General features: G+C 35.2%; 1 pseudogene; it reads right to left on the bottom strand.

Moving 5' to 3' along the window:
• Positions 1-9,834: 9,834 nt before the first annotated feature.
• On the bottom strand, positions 9,835-10,416 carry LOC144289570 (18S ribosomal RNA; annotated as a pseudogene).
• Between the last annotated feature and the right edge of the window lie 6,180 nt (positions 10,417-16,596).

Raw genomic sequence — 16,596 nt, forward strand, 5'->3', positions numbered from 1 at the left:
GATAAAAATTCTTGTTATATTTGAGATGGAGATTTTTTGCAGAAAGCAGGAAACTACTAAAAAAATAACCAAGTGGAAATTCTAGAACTTAAAATTATAAAGCCAAATTTATGGATCCAATTGATGGGGCACTGAAATATTAGATCTAGATGAAGAGAGAATTCATAAATTGGAAAGTAGATTAGAAGGAAATATTCAGACCAAAGTACCGAGTGAAAAAAACCTGAAAAATGCAGAAAGCAGATAAATGGCATAGATGATATAGTGAAGATGTAATATATTCATAATTGAAATCTTGAAAGGACAAGGAAAACTGGAAAAAGCAATATTTGAGAAGATAATCATTGACAAATTTCCCAGTCTAACTAAAGACTTTGAGTTGCATATTCAAGAAGTGCCAATTTAGCAGCCTAAATAAAAATAATCCATCTCTAGGCACAAAGAGAAAAAATCTTAGAAACAGAGAATAAGAGAGTAAGGTCAAAGATGCAATAATTAAGCTGATAGCTGACTTCTCAGCCAAATCAGATTTGAAATTGGAAAATAAATAAGGAATCAAATCAGGATATAAGATTAGATTTAATGTTCATGGATCTGAAAACAGTAGGGATAGCTAAAGTAATAGATGAGAACAGAATAAGGACATGGAAAATGATAGACACCTGAAAGTGAAATAACAGTGGTACAAATGGTGGGATTACATATGTGTAAGTGACTGTGTAGACTCTTCCTAGCGTCTTCAACAGTTTCTGGAAATTGGCTTTTTATCCTGGCCTTCATTGCTTTTTGATATTCAAGATTGGAAGAGATGTGATACAGCATTATTCCTGACCCTTTCACAGGTTATATTGGCTTACATGCCTCTTCTAATATTTAATAATGGAGAAAGTAGTATAAATCCAGGCCTTGGTTTACTTGATGCAAAAGAACATGACTGGGGTCACTTAGCCAGATCAGTCTGTAGAGCATGCAGCTCTTGCTCTTGGTCTTGGGGTCATGAGTTCAAGCCCCATTGTGGGCACAGAGTTTACTAAAAAAAAAAAAAAAAGAAAAAGAAAATTAAAAAAAAAGAGAAAAGAACATGGCTCAGCACTGTCTGATACAAGGTGGTCCAAAGCAGTCTAAAAAGTGTGTGCTAACACTATACTATATGACTGTGAATAAGTACTCTTTATTTGAGAAAGCAGAAAGGAAACTCATTCCAAAGACCAGAGTCAAAAATATTCAGCACGAACAAATATTTTTAAAATACTGTGATTTGTATTACTACTGAGAAACATAATCTGAGTTCAATAATTCTTCAAGTCAAGAATTGGTCCTGTGTCAATATTTTGCTCTAAAAATGGAAATGTCCCCCTCTCCTCTTAATCAAACCAATGACTTGTAATTGTATTCTAAAAAAGTTTTCTCAGATGTCAAGGTACTAAAGGCAGTTTCTCACTATTTACAACAATCCTTGTAAGCATAAGTGTGTTATATTTTAAAATGTATTTCAATATAACGCTTGCTTCAAATCTTTCAACAATTCTCGGGGCGCCTGGCTAGCTCAGTAGTTGAGTGGCTGCCTTTGGCTCAGGTCATGATCTCAGGGTCCTATGATCGAGTCCCACATCGGGCCCCCAGGAGGGAGCCTGCTTCTCCCTCTGCCTGTGTCTCTGCCTCTCTCTCTGTCTCTCATGAATAAATAAATAAAATCTTTAAAATACCCCCAAAACCTCTCAACTACATATAATCTTATCATATTGCCTATACAATTTACTTGATCTGGCCCTGTCTGTTTGATATTAAGATAAAGAAAGCAAGGTATGGAAAAGATTTGGCAGATGAAAGGCCATAATTAATGAAGGTATTTATGTTGAGACTTAAGGCAACAGGCTGCCAAAAGTTGTATTTGAAATTTGAGATGCCCTGAAATAAAGATAGACTCTGTGAGCATTTTCCAAATAGTTCAGACAAGGACAAATGAGTAATGCCTGAACCAGTTGCAGAAAAAAAGATCATAACCATGTGACAATGACCCAGTTGTGAGGAAATGTATAAATTAGGTAATGAAGAGATTCAGGGCCCGCTGCCTTTCTTTGGGCTTTGCTTCCCAAAACATGAAATGAAGACTTTCCTACCTTTTGAAGAGCATGCAGCTTTTCATGGAAACACTTGGCAAGAATAAAGATGGTCTCATATGAGTGTCTTAATTCTGTCTTATAGTTAATTGATTAAGGAAAAATAAATGAATTACTGAAACAAGATGACCCATTTAATATAGCATCATGTGAACAATGTTTCCTTTCTGTAAATCTTTAATGCTAAAGGGATCAACATTAGAAATTGTTCTATGTTGATCACTAAACTGAGTGATAATCTTTCTAATCCCTTGAAATATAAATTCTGTGAGACATAGGGTGGTGGGAAGTGGAGAGGAAAAGAAATTCAAGTACTCTTTGCAGGCTTTGGCTTTTTACCATCTGCTTGTTGATTCATTGGTCCCATTTCTTCCTCATCTGTTTATTTGCATAGCAGCACCAGCTGCCCCCTCAAATTTGAATTGCCTGACTTAATCAGACAGGCCCCTGATTGAGAACTGAGTTACAAATTGGCAGATGAATACCAAATTGTTTTTAATAAGACACAGAGTTCTGGGTGCTTTGTGCCCATGCTATAACTGTTTGCTGGCAGCTACAATAACCAGCAGCGTTCCTTTCATCTTGAAAAGAAAGGCAAAAGGCATTCAAAGGAAGCCTTTGGATTTTGTACTCAGAATTTCCACTCATCTGCTTAATGTTCTTTTTTTTAATTAGAAGGATACACAAATGACTTAATTAATCAAGCCTGTCTTAGGGAATTATGCATTTATTAATGGTTTCTGCACTCAAGCACATTATTAAGGGATTTGTGCTAAGCACCTGACATAAAGCAGACTAATTTTGCTTGCTTTGCTTAATGTATTGAGAAACGGCATGTTGATCAGATTTCAAAACATTCAAGCTATGAACTAATGTCCTATTTAGAGGGTTTAAAAATTCAGTGCATTGGCAATCTAGCCTTATGATGCTTTTTTTTTTTTTTTATAAGGCACTCTACAATGGGAAAGGAAGAATAACTTGATGGGAGGAAAAAAGCATTAAAAAGTGAAATAAAAGGGAAAAGTAGAGAGGGAAGCCCTTGAGGACAAGACAGGGCCTTTGGATATTAAATTTTTGGTTCCTTGCTTTGGTCTTTCCATAGTTTAGGATGGTCTTTCCACTTTCAGTTTTTGGTGACCATATCTGAATAGCACTTGCAAAGCTTCCCCACTGAAGTGACTGGATTACACCTACTATATCACGACCTTGTCAGAGGATCAAGTGTGTGAATCCATATTCGAATGGCTGATCTAATTGTATTCTAAACTCCTTAGGTTACTGACCATTTTGATCATTTTTATTATAACAGTGTGATTAACAATAAATTATGTGGCGTGGTCAATACCATTATTAAAAAGACATAATATATTAAGCCAGGAATTCCACATAGACCATAAAAATGTAATGCAGCAAGGGCGCCTGGGTGGTTTAGTCAGTTAGGCGTCAGACTCTTGATTTTGCCTCAAGTCATAATCTCAGGGTCATGAGATTGAGCCCCGTATTGGGCCCTGTGCAAGGAGGGCATGGGCTTGCTTAAGATTCACTCTCCCTTTCCCTCTGCCACTTGCCCCTGCTCACTCTTGCACACTCTCTCTCTCTCAAATAAATAAATCTTTAAAAATGTAATGCATCAAAGTTTTCCTTCTCATGGCTTCAGTAACCAAAAAAATAACATGAGAAGAAACACATCACAGAATTCTCTCAAAACATCTATGGTGAAAGGAATCTGTTTTGACCAAATGGAGAACAAACTTCATGGATTCAGGGCATTTTTCAAGTGTCTCATTTGCATCAACAGTGGCTAGATGATGTCATAGAAGAGAAGTTCTCCACAGGCTACAAATATTAAAGTCCTACAATTCAGCACCATCCAGCACTAACACAGATAACCTGAGTTCAGTGTACTATTGTGGTTTAGAGAAATGTCTTTTAAGCCAAATGGGTGGCCTAGATTGGAATCTTGGCTCTTCTACTTAACCATTAGAGCAGCCATGCACAACTCATGAAGCCCCTCTAAACCTCACCTCTAAAATGGGAATAATAATAGTATTATTATACTAGACTAGTGACTGAGTGAGACAAGACAAGCATTCAAATTATGTTAACAATATTATTATTATTAATCAGTCATCAGCCATGTGCAATGGAATTCACCTTGAACTACCCCCCCTTTTTAAACAAAAGTGACAATCACCACCCCCACCATTGCTTCATCCTATTTTTCAAGGTATCATACCTCATGATGAAAAGACCCTTTGAAAGAATAATTTACCTTCACTGCTTTTTTTTTCTCTCAATTCTCAGTGATTCCTTAAACACCTTAGTTTAGCTTCCTTAGATATCACTGCATCATTTAAGCTGCTCTCAGGATGGTGAGAGCTAATTTGGTGGTCAGGGGATACTTTTTAGTACTTCTTTTATTTGATTTCCAAATGTATATTTCTGAATAGACAACTTCTTACCTCACTTCAGACTGGTATATCTGAGAGTCTAATGTATGCATCAGCATGAGGCACTGCAGAGAAATGGAGTAGACAGTGTGGAGTGGAATCTGGGCTTCTACATCCTAAGATGAGTTAAAGAATGATAGACAACACTAAAAATCTTCTCTAGGCTGCCTAGTGTCTTAAGTTCCTCATTAGTCATTAATTTGGGTTCTGGCAAGGATATATGCTCTCTAAAGGAAACCCATTTATGGCATTATCAACTATTATTAGCACTTCAAAGAGCTAAGTTATGACCCCAAGAGAATAGGAAATAGAGAAGATACATTTTGGATAAATAAGGATAAAAGGGTATTGCAATGACTGGAGCATGTTTCTGGAAGTGGATGTCAGTACCAAGGAAGGTCACTTGGGAAACACAATGAGAGAAGTACATTATTTTGTATATTTTTACCCTGCCATCTAATAATAACAAGAAAAATAGAAACTGCCGCTTATTGAAATCTTTGCCAGGCACCTTATAATACCTTGTGTATTATGTGCACAACCTAATTTAATCTTTATAACAACTATGTAAAATAAATAAAATTAACTTCCTTCAGAAGAAACTAAAGATTAAGTGATTAAGTAATTGGCTGAAGTTCATGGAACAGATAAATAACAAGCTTAGGTTTGATTCATTCATTTATTCATTCATTCAGCAAATAGTTTGTAATATTACATGACAGGTACTTTTCTGGCTTTGGGTTACAACAGCAAGCAAAATGTATACCATCATGGAGCTTATATTCTGGTGGGTGAGATAAAAAAGAGTTTTCATAGCACTTGGAAACTGTGATTGATTTTTCCTAACATCAGACCAGTTTTAAACCAGTTTAATTTGCAAGCCAACCTGTTACAGCTTCTTGGTTTTGAAAATTAGCCAGTTATAAACAGACTCACTCTATTAAACACACTCTGAGTGCCAACTAAGCACTCATTACTTGAGCTCCATGCTTTTATAGATTATGTCAGCTTTATTTTTTAAAATATTTTATTTATTTATTTGAAAGAGAGAGAGAGCGAGCGAGCGAGCAGGGGTAGGAGCAGAGGGAGAGGGAGAAAGAGACTCCTGACAATGATGATGTGAGGCTCAGTCCCAGGACCCTGAGATCATGACTTGAGCCAAAGGCAGACTGCTTAACTGACTGAGCCACCCGGGTGCCCTGATGTCAACTTTTTAAAACATCTGATAAAGTGCCAATCCCTGAACTCCACACATCTCAAAAATCTGATTTTTGGGGAGATTGGGCTGGGGGAGATTGGGCACGGCAGTATGGCTGTCTTGTTTTCAGGAAAGGAATAATTGCGTTGTTGAACATGAAGGCAAATATATAGAAATTGAACTTAAAATACTGGTTTAGAGTTGCATTAAAGCTATAATGAAAGATTTTTTTCTAAAAAAAAAAGAAAGATTTTTTTCTAAACATCAACAATACAGACAAGTAAGTGTTTCTTGCAGAATTTGGCTTTTTTTTTTAAAAAATGATTTTATTTATTTATTCATGAGAGACACACAGAGAGAGAGGCAGACACACAGGCAGAGGGAGAAGCAGGCTCCATGCAGGGAGCCTGATGTGGGACTCTATCCCAGGATTCCAGGATCACGCCCTGGGCCGAAGGCAGGCGCCAAACTGCTGAGCCACCCAGGGATCCCCAGAATTTGGCATTTTTAAATATACTTCCAAATATCATATTTTGAATAACAGATTTGTTTCAACTGGTTAATTCATCGTTATCCTCTCAATCAAGGAGAAAATAGATAAAAGAAGCAAGAAGGGAAAGGCCAGGCGAGGATTTAAGTAACCAAATTGTACATAACTGAAGTAAGAAAAATAGAAAACACATTATATAAGTCCATGTTAGAAGACTTTTCCTTAAGCAATGATTAGTAAAAAATGTAAAATTATAGGTAAATAAAATAGAGACAAATCAATAAGTGAGTTTAAAATTAGACATAAGGAAATTTTCAAATGGGATTCTGTGTTGGGTCATACAAGTGACGTAAACGAAGCCTTGTCCTTTCTTTTCATAAATGGTCTCAGGCTGTACTTGTCAGAAAAAGTAAATTAGAATTGGAAATTGCCAGTTTAGAAGATCTTTATTATGTGGGAAACATTTTCAAAGAATATCAAAAAAGCAAGCTAGAAATAAAAACAAAGTTTGAGTTTTTTAGTTAAAACCACTAGTAAAAAACAAAAACAAAAACAGGAAGTCTTCTATTGTCTAAAACTGAAGAGCTGGGCAGCCCAGGTGGCTCAGCGGTTTAGCACCTCCTTCAGCCTGGTGCGTGATCCTGGAGACCTGGGATGGAGTCCCATGTCGGGCTCCCTGCACGGAGCCTGCTTCTCCTTCTGCCTGTGTCTCTGCCTCTCTCTGTGTGTCTCTCTCTGTGTTTCTCCTGAATAAATAGGATCTTTAAAAAAATAAAAAATAAATAAAACTGAAGAGCTCATAAATAAGGACACCTATGAGATCTTGCAAGGAGAGTAGTCTTTGGAGGAGCCAATGTCCCATATTATTCAAGAAACAAAAGGTCAGCTCTCTAAAATATGTCCAGTGATGCTACTTCAAAGGAGAGTCATTAGTGTCTAGCAATTTCTTGTCCTTCTTCTGACCTCACAAGAAGTATGAACTAGAAATATAGATGATCAGCATTATAGTTTCTTATTGATTTGGTTCACTCTAGTTATCGTTATTCTCACTACCATAGATTATCAGTCCCCTTGGAGTACTGAAACAACTCAAGTAGTGGGGACTTAGAGCAATCCTCAGCCTTTCCCCTGACTAAACTTTCAAGTATTGTTTTGGGACCATTATTAGAGGAACACTCTTTTCTTCTTTGTGACCCTCCCTATGCACATGTAGTACAGATTTACTTTGCAAATAGAACTGCCATATAGATTGTACTCCAAAAGGATTTTTGTAAAAGTTCCAGACAGTTCCTCCCCACGCAATTAAACTATAGCTGATCTGAGTTTACAAATAATACACATATTATATGTGATTCAAAAGAGAGCAGCAGAATTAACTATGGTTGGTTCTAGAATATCTATGGAAACATGACTCTGTGGACATAAGCAAAGTAATTGGAGCACAACTCATAGGGTTTCAGATCAATTCTTATGACCCAGTACCTAAAACTTTTCAGTATCCCCTTAGAACTGAAGCCAAGGAAGGATGTAGGCCATTTGTGAGTAGCTTAATAGAGAAAGGACTAACTATTACTTGTATTAGTTCTAATTATCTTAAAATTTTTAAAACGTAGAAAGAACAAATAGAATATTAAACCTGAAGTTACCTAAACTATCAGATACCCTTGAACTCCTATGGCCTAAATCCTTAGCTCTTAGCTCTGTGCTCTTCCTCCTCAAGAACTTAAAACTACTCCTTACTCATGAGACTAAGAATAGCTCCATCCAGATTTTTTTTATTGTGATAAAATTTACATAAAATAATATTTACATTTAGCTATTTTAAAGTGTATAATTCAGCAGTATACTAAGGATTATAAGGAATTACAATGAACAATTTTATGTTAACAAATTTGATAACCTGGATGAAATGGATAGAATAATAAAAGACATGAACTACTGAAACTGACTCAAGAAGATTAGAAAATGTGAAGAAGAGTATAGCAAGTAAAGAGACTGAGACTCAGGGAGAGAGCATTGCAATTAGAGGGACCAGTAAATCCCTAAGTAGGGAGAATACTAGGTGTGTTCAGAGAATGACAGGGAGGCTGCCTTAGCTACACAGAGTGAATGAATGGAATCATACTGGGGGACACAGCCAGAAAGATAATGAGGTAAAGTATAGGTGCGGTAAAGTTTCTATAACATCTTTAACTTCATAGCCTAGTAGATTAACAAAACAACAGTTTATTTCATGCTTGTTGCCATTTTAGGTTTGCAGTGAATCTGTTCTACATAGTTTCTTAAGGACCTAAGCTGATAGACCATTGACATGTTGTAGTGGAACTGTTTGGAACATGTGGACTCCTTGATGGTTGCAGAAGAGAAGTAGATAAATACTAGACCATAACCTCTTCTATATCTTGGCTCCACCTAATTTCAAGGAGTCTGAGATGTGGTGGAGCAGTGAGACTTTTTGGTAATCCTTGTTTTCTTTGTATGGCAAAGAGAGTAGGATCTTTGAAGGCCATTATAAAGAGTAATTGTGATTAGCAGCCCTGGGTGATTTTAACTTATGTGCGTAAACAGGATCATTCTGGCTGCTATGTTATATGGAGAATGACAGAAGGAGCTTAAGGGTGGAAGCAGAGAGAGAGAAGTTCAGAGCTGATTGCAGTAACCTGGGCATAAGATGATGATCCTAGGGACCAGCATTGGTAAAGGTGGAGGTAATCAGAATTGGTAAATTCTGTGTTGGGTTACCTGTGTTGGGTTAACAATGAGATTGATAAGTATTTTATTTTTGGATTAATTTTATCATATTGTTAACTATCAGCAGTTTATCCATTTCTGATATAAGCTTATGCAGGGAGAAATAATTCTTGTTACTCATACTAGCATTGTTGCTTCTATATTTAAATAGATTAACCCAGTGTAACATTAGGAGTTAATTTAATATTGTTGGAATTAAGTTATATTAATTGTTGAGCTTGAACACTTGCTTACTCAATTGATGATTGCTTTTAGGCCAACTATGGTAGTATTAATATATACTCTCTAAGAAGGGATGTATCCTTATTCTAAAAAGCTATACCTTTTTAGATTATACTTTAAATTTACATTAAAATTCTAATTTTTTAAGGTAAATTTAAAATTGAACTAAAATTCTGTTTTTGGGTAACCAGCTATCACCAGGCTCGTTAGGCTTTTCACCACTACCTATAAATCTTCTCACTATTTTGCGACATAGATGAGTTGATCCTTGTAGATTGTCCATAGGTAGCTTGTCTGGTTTTGGGGGGCTTAGCTTAAGTTCTCTTTGTTATTTCTGGCTAATTCATTATGCAAAAGGTAAAAGGGGTAATCTTTGCTGTTTTATACTTTTAAAATGTCTTTCATCATTCCCTTTCAGTACTATCTCTATAGCTCCAGTTAAAATTTCTATCTCCTATACTCTTATGGTTTAACTAAATGTTTTGTTTTATAATATTATAGTACTTTAGTTTGAGGTTTAGTTGGGCTAGCTTTTGTTCAAAGTGGTCATAGTGTATGAAATCTTCCGGGTATAAGCCAGATGCTTTGGTTAAGCTACACTTTGGTTAATCCAAGCATACCTTCCGGTATGCTTACTTTGTTACGACTTATCTCTTCTCGTGTTTTGGTATAGTTAATATGATTATGTGTGAAGTTTTTACTTGAGGAGGGTGACAGGTGGTGTGTGCGTGATTCATGGCCCTATTCAATTAAGCTCTCTATTCTTAATTTACTACTAAATCCTCCTTCGGTTTTTAATTTAATAAAAACTTTCATAAGATGTTCTTAAAGTAGAAAATGTAGCCCATTTCTTCCCATCTCATGAGTTACACGTTGACCTAACTTTTTTACGTGACATGATTGTGCTTACTACTCTTAAGGATTTGCTGAAGATGGTGGTAAATAGACTGCATTAGCAAGGGATGGTGAGGTTTATCGGGTTTTATCGATTATAGAACAGGCTCCTCTAGAGGGGTATAAAGCACTGCCAAATCCTTTGAGGTTTAATCTGTTGCTAGTAGTTCTCTGGAGAATTATTTTGTTATGGAATAGCTTATGTTTAGGGCTAAGCATAGTGGGGTATCTAATCCCAGTTTGGATCTTAGCTATCGTGTAGTCAGAAGTTTTAAAGTCACTTTCATAGTATATTTTATGGTAACTGTAGCTTTTTACGGCTTAGTTAAGTTTTAACTTTAGTACGGTATTATCTTAAACACGCTTTTGGGTGTGGTGCTAATATATCCTGTTAATTAGCAGAATGTCCTATGAAGAACTCATATTGGCATCATTAATCATATTATTAACATCACTAATCTTTATAATTTGAATATAAATCCTTTAAGTTCAAAAGCCTAGACTCTTAACCACCTTTATAACTGTTTGAAAAAACTAAGAAAAATTTTCCTAAATCTTAGATGTAATAAAAATATCATTTATATTATTCTATAATTAATCTAAATGCATACTTACTTTAACTAAAATAATAATATCACAATACCAGCTAGCCAACAGTTAGCTTTGTTTTGTGGTAAGTTTTGGTTTGGTAGTGATGCCATATATGACAGCGTGTGTATTTTCTTTCTTAATCTTAAGATTAAGAAATTGAGCAAAGCATGTTTATCTTATTTCTTCTGAAGGGAAAAAGTAATTTCTGAGGCGCTAAATACAAATGATTGACCAATCACATATAAAGAGGAACCACCCCTATCAGATTCTACAATCACATCTGGCTTTTGAAAAACAAACAAAACAAAGCACAAAACTCTGTTTAAAGAAACATTTTCTTGCTAATATCTAAGGTTCAAGACCCCTTAGATATGAAACGAAGTCCTAAATGGTTTGGCTAGAATTATTTAATACAATAATTTTTTCTTTTAATTCAGTAATTTTATGATAATGAAATAATTTTTTGCTTTTAAATCAATAGCATATACTTTTAACAAGAGGAAACAAAGGTCCATGAAGACAAACCAATACTGGACATTGTTTTACCTGTTACAGAGAAGTATATGCATTTGAAAGCAATTTCAAGGGATGGCTGTCAGTGGCTGTCAAACATTTTATGGACATGGATCTTAAATTTTCATAGCATTTCATTTCATAGAGTTTTTATATCAAGACCAACCAAAAATAGGGCTATAATTCCTCTAGTTTGTATCATTGGAAATCTTTTTAAGACATAAGTTCATAAGATGATTAAAATTTTGAATCATGACACAAAATTGATGAATCATAAATTATACATGTATCTGCATTGTTACAAAATTATGTTGCACCCTCTATGTACTTAATGTATTCTCAGTGTCCATAACCTACATTTCATTTTCAAAAGAAGTCAAAGTTTCAAAAAGAAGCCATGGATACCCTATCTTGGTAGAGAGTTCATATGCATCCATTTATGTCTGTAATAAAGAAGGTGATAACAAATGAAAAAAAAACAGATAAAGCTACAGATTTCTTATTTCCTTCAGGCCCCGTGTAGTTACCCAGGTAAAGGGCTTTGTATAGCAGCAAGAATTGAATTCAATAGGCCTGTGTACTGTGAAATTTAGGATTGGAAATGAATTTAAGAAGGCATCTGCTTTCAAGAGAATCTCATCCCTTCACTGTCCTAAACTTATGGCTTTTTCTGGCTGGCATGTTCACCCTGTTTTTTTCCCTAGGGACATTACTCTTCCTTCATGCCTGAAAAAGGAGAGTGGGTCACCGAGTCTTGATGTAAGCATTTCTATCTTGAGAAGCAGCTGAAATCTGTGGTCACTTTCCCTAACCAAAGCATATGTAATTAAAGATATGATTGTTTATAAATGATAATGTGGTTAACATTTGTAGATCTCAAATTTCAACTTCAGGTAGATCACATTTGTTCTTGATCCTTGCAGATACTGTATCATTATTTGTATTACTTAGAAGGCACAAGTGGTTCTAAATGGAATTATTTCAACAAAAGTACAAAAAACTTCAATTTTATGATATACATGTGTGTAATTTAATTATACATAAAATTTCACTATATATAAACTCTTATTATAATTTTAGTGCACTGGAGATTTCAGTGAGCTCATTGAATTATGGGGAGAGGTCCTTGAGCAGGTGAAGTGGAAGTATAGATTATGGTGGACATAATGGAGTTGTTTGACATGGATATTTTGGTGGTGGTGAAAATATCTAGGGTTTCGTCATGGGATGGGTAGCTGGAGAGGAATGGAGGATAATATTGTTTTAGGTGAGAAAATCAAGAAACTGAGGTCAGGGTGTCACTTTGTTCATCCATATGGTTATTGAAGTGACTGAGAAGTGATAGCAGGTGTGGTTGAGAGCCTTGGGAACAACAAGATGTTGGTTGATGACAGCTGCAAGATGAGGAAAAGAGCGGTAGAACCAGATGGTACAGGCTTTAAAGATATGTTTTTTGTTTTGTTTTGTTTTTATTTTTGCTTATTTGTTTCTGATGAAGGAAAAAAGAGAAATAGTTTGGAAGTAGCAATGGGGAGCAAGAAGAACTACTAAATTTCTTGTGGCCACGGTGTATCAGTTATGAAAGCAAAGTATTTCTACTCAAGAGCAATATTCTTAGGGAACTGCCAGGTTTCAGTTAACAAAACAACAATAATTCAAATTTATTGAGTAGTTAAGATGTGCCAAGCTTTGTTCTCAGTGTTTTATAAGAAGATTAAAGGCATGCTCAGTGAGGGTTTAGATTGGAAAGGATTTGTAGATCTCACATTAAGACTCAGTGAAAGGGCTTGAGAGGGAGGGAAGGATGATTGGATCATATTGGATAGTTTATGCCTATGGGAATAAAAGCCCTTATAACCTGTACTTGCTACTCAAAGTGGGGTTCATGGAACTGCGAAGTCAGTGTCACCTAGGAGAGTATTAGAAATATAGAATTTTATATCTTTTCTCGGACTGATTGAACCAGAAGCTGCATTCGTAAAATGTATCCCCCCAGTGATGGATATGCACATAAAAGTTTGGGAGGCACTGTTTTAGAGGACAATTAGCTCTTTCAACTAAGATGAATGACCTACTAAGAATTAGAATTTTAGAGGATGAAATTTTAGGGAGAATATGGGAATACATGTTCACTCTTAAGAAACTTGCAAGTAAATCTTTGTGTGCATGAAGTCAATATGTGCGGCACAAACAAAGGCATAATAGAAGCCTATTACAGTGAGTTGACTTGAACATAGGTTTCCACTCCAAGGAAACCATTGATTCATAGATAGTTGTCATTTGTATGGACATCTCTCCCAGGTATAACACTGCTCACTTGCTTTGTGATTTGAATGAGTGTGCTGGGATTGAACAGGAATGTCCAAGATAAAGAAAACTGCTTATACGTAGCTGTGACGATAATTAAAGGCTTGAAAATATTATGATAAATATTATGTTGCTTTTCCTCTCTACTTAATTCATCATTTAGACTTATTTTAGGAAGAGTCTGAGTGCAGAGAACAGAATAAGGATTTGCCTTAGATTAGCTTCTGTTTTTAGGGTATCTAATACAGTATTTATCAAGTATCCATTATGGATACTTGATGGATATTTGCTTATAAGAACAGAAAAAAAGAAATTGTGTAAAGCTTTTCTATCTGTGCCAAAAACATACCTTAAAATCTTTATATATAATCTGATAATAAAAATGAAATAATTCTGATTTCTTTGTAAGGAATTACTGATGAGGTATTACAGTGAAGATCTTAAGATGAAGATAACAGACAAACCCACTACTGTATTAGGAAATACTTTTAGACCTTAGGAAAATGCCAGATTGACTTTTAATTACTTGGACAATTACTGAAAATCATATAATCTTTGATTATTTTGGATTATGAATGATACTCTCAGGTTTTCTAACAGCAAGATGATTTAAGACTTGGAAGGTGGCAAATTTAATCAGAGGCTAATCCATTTGATATAAAATTGAGTAAGAGTGTAGAAAAATGGAAATCTCTCAGTTACTTACAGGTATTAGAATTTAAATTATTTAAAAATCAATACATGTGACTCAATGACACAAGTGTACTCCTCCTTTTCAAAAAAGAAACATTTGTCAAATTAAAAATCCTAGTGATTAGGAGACAATGAAAGATAGTAAGTTTAATCCAAGAAAAGGAAGTGCTAAAATTTATGAAACAGAATATGATAGATTGCATCAATGGCCCCAATTAATAGCTTCCTCCTGTCATTCTATTTGTCCTGCATTTTTGTGGTCCCTCCTACTCTGACTCTAGGCTTGACTAAATGACTTGCTTTGGTCAGTGGGATGCTATGCCACACAACACATAGACCTGTGCATGATTAGGCTTACTTTCTCTCAATCTTCTGTATTCACCATGACAAAGTGTCTGGGATAGCCTGATGGATGATAACATGGACTAAAGTTGAGTCAGCCCAGTTGTCCCACCTGAGGCCCAGACATGTAAGAGATCTCAGCCAAATTTATCATTGCTGCCTACTTAACCCAAAGCTGGCCACTGACCATAGGTGAGCTCTGCCATGCACAGCTCAGATGAGCAGAATATCTAACCAATTAAAAGAATTATGAGCAAAAGTAAATATTTATTTTTATATGCTCCTGACATTTTGTGGTTGTTTGTTATGCAGTACTGTCATGGCGACAGACAGCTGATACAAAGAAAGGATTAGTATCCTACAGTTTACTTGCAAGATATTATACTCTTGCTTTATTTTGTGTTCAAAAATCATACACAGACACACACACATAAGTGCAGGCACATGGATTCAGACTGAGTATAATTCCATTAGATCTTTTTTTTTTAATGTGTAAAAATAAAGAATAATAGAAAGCATGATGGAAGTAGGAAAGTGTCTTAAATGCATACATAAAAGAGGTACCTATTTTCAATGTATTTTAGGCTTCCACATTTGCTTACATTTGTGTTGATACACACTTCCTATATGGGGAACTCTCCCAATAGAGCTATGCCTATCATATGTGACATACATGTATACTACAGGAGTCCAGCTTATAATAAGTTCAGTGTGTTCAATCTGTAGTAAGATTGTTTGGTAATTATTGTTATTGATGTTATAAAATTTTACCTTAATGCTGATACAGTGAACACAATAATTAACACATGTGGCATTAACTATTTGCAGGTACTAGTTTAATTTTTTTACATATATTAATACACGTCATCCTCATAGGAATCCACTGTAGTAGCTACAGTGACTTTTGCCATTGATAGATGAGAAAACTGAGGCACAGAGTGGTTAAATGACTTCTCAAATTCACATAGGATAATAATTGGTAAAACTGGGACTTGAATCCAAGTAGTCTGGATGTAGATCCCACACTTGAACATATTGCCTTTCAAATTTATATTAGGCAAGGGTATCTTTTCGTTTACTAAAAGGAATACCCAAGTGAGGAGAGAGCACAAGTGAAGGAAAGTAGTATCTATTATATTTGCTCAATATAGGGCTGGCTTTTTTTCTTCTTCTAAGTAATTTAACTTAGAAAATGAGACAATTTTACATGCATTTGGTTAAGAGGTCACTGATCAGGTTTCTTCAGGGTAATACTTCTTTTCTGTTTTTCTCATTGCTGTAGTTAGATATGATACTTTATATACTTCATTTGTAATGTGTGATAGAGCAGATTGGATAGGAATAATAGGAATACGAGAAGAATAATGAAAAGGTATAAAGCGGTTAGGATTAAAACTTTAAACTGATGATGAGACTATGTCAGGGACCTCATTCTTTAACCCTATAGTTCTCTATTTTTTAGTACACATATGATCACCCAGTAGAAATCTGGATTTCACTTTTAGAGAGAGTCTAGTTCAACACGTCGAGATAGGTGAAGAAATATGTATTCACAAATCACATCAGGCAATTCTGATGCATGTAGTTTCTGGAGCAGCACTGTCCAAGAAAACTCTCTGTGGTGATGGAAATGAAATGTTCTATATCTGTGCCTTCTACATTTAACACATGTTCAATTGAGGAACCAAAGTTTTAATTTTACTAAATTTAATTTAAGTAATTTGAATTTCAATTGTAATAACCACATGTGGCTAGTAGCTATTGTATTGGACAGCTTTACAGTAGGGGTCAGTAAATAATGTCCATTTTTTTACATATCATTTATGGTTACTTTCACTGTATAAGAGCCGAATTGAGTAGTTGTAACAGATACCATATGGCTTGCAAGGCCAAAAATATTTACTATTTATCTGGTTCTTTACAGAAAAGGGTTTTCTATCTCCTGGTCTAGGGGGAAAGGAAACAAAGTCCTGTAACATGAGTTTTCTTTTGAAGGTAATGGGGAACCAAAGAAATGTTTTTATA

The sequence above is a fragment of the Canis aureus genome, chromosome 1 (genome assembly GCF_053574225.1).
Source record: "Canis aureus isolate CA01 chromosome 1, VMU_Caureus_v.1.0, whole genome shotgun sequence".
NCBI lineage: Eukaryota > Metazoa > Chordata > Mammalia > Carnivora > Canidae > Canis > Canis aureus.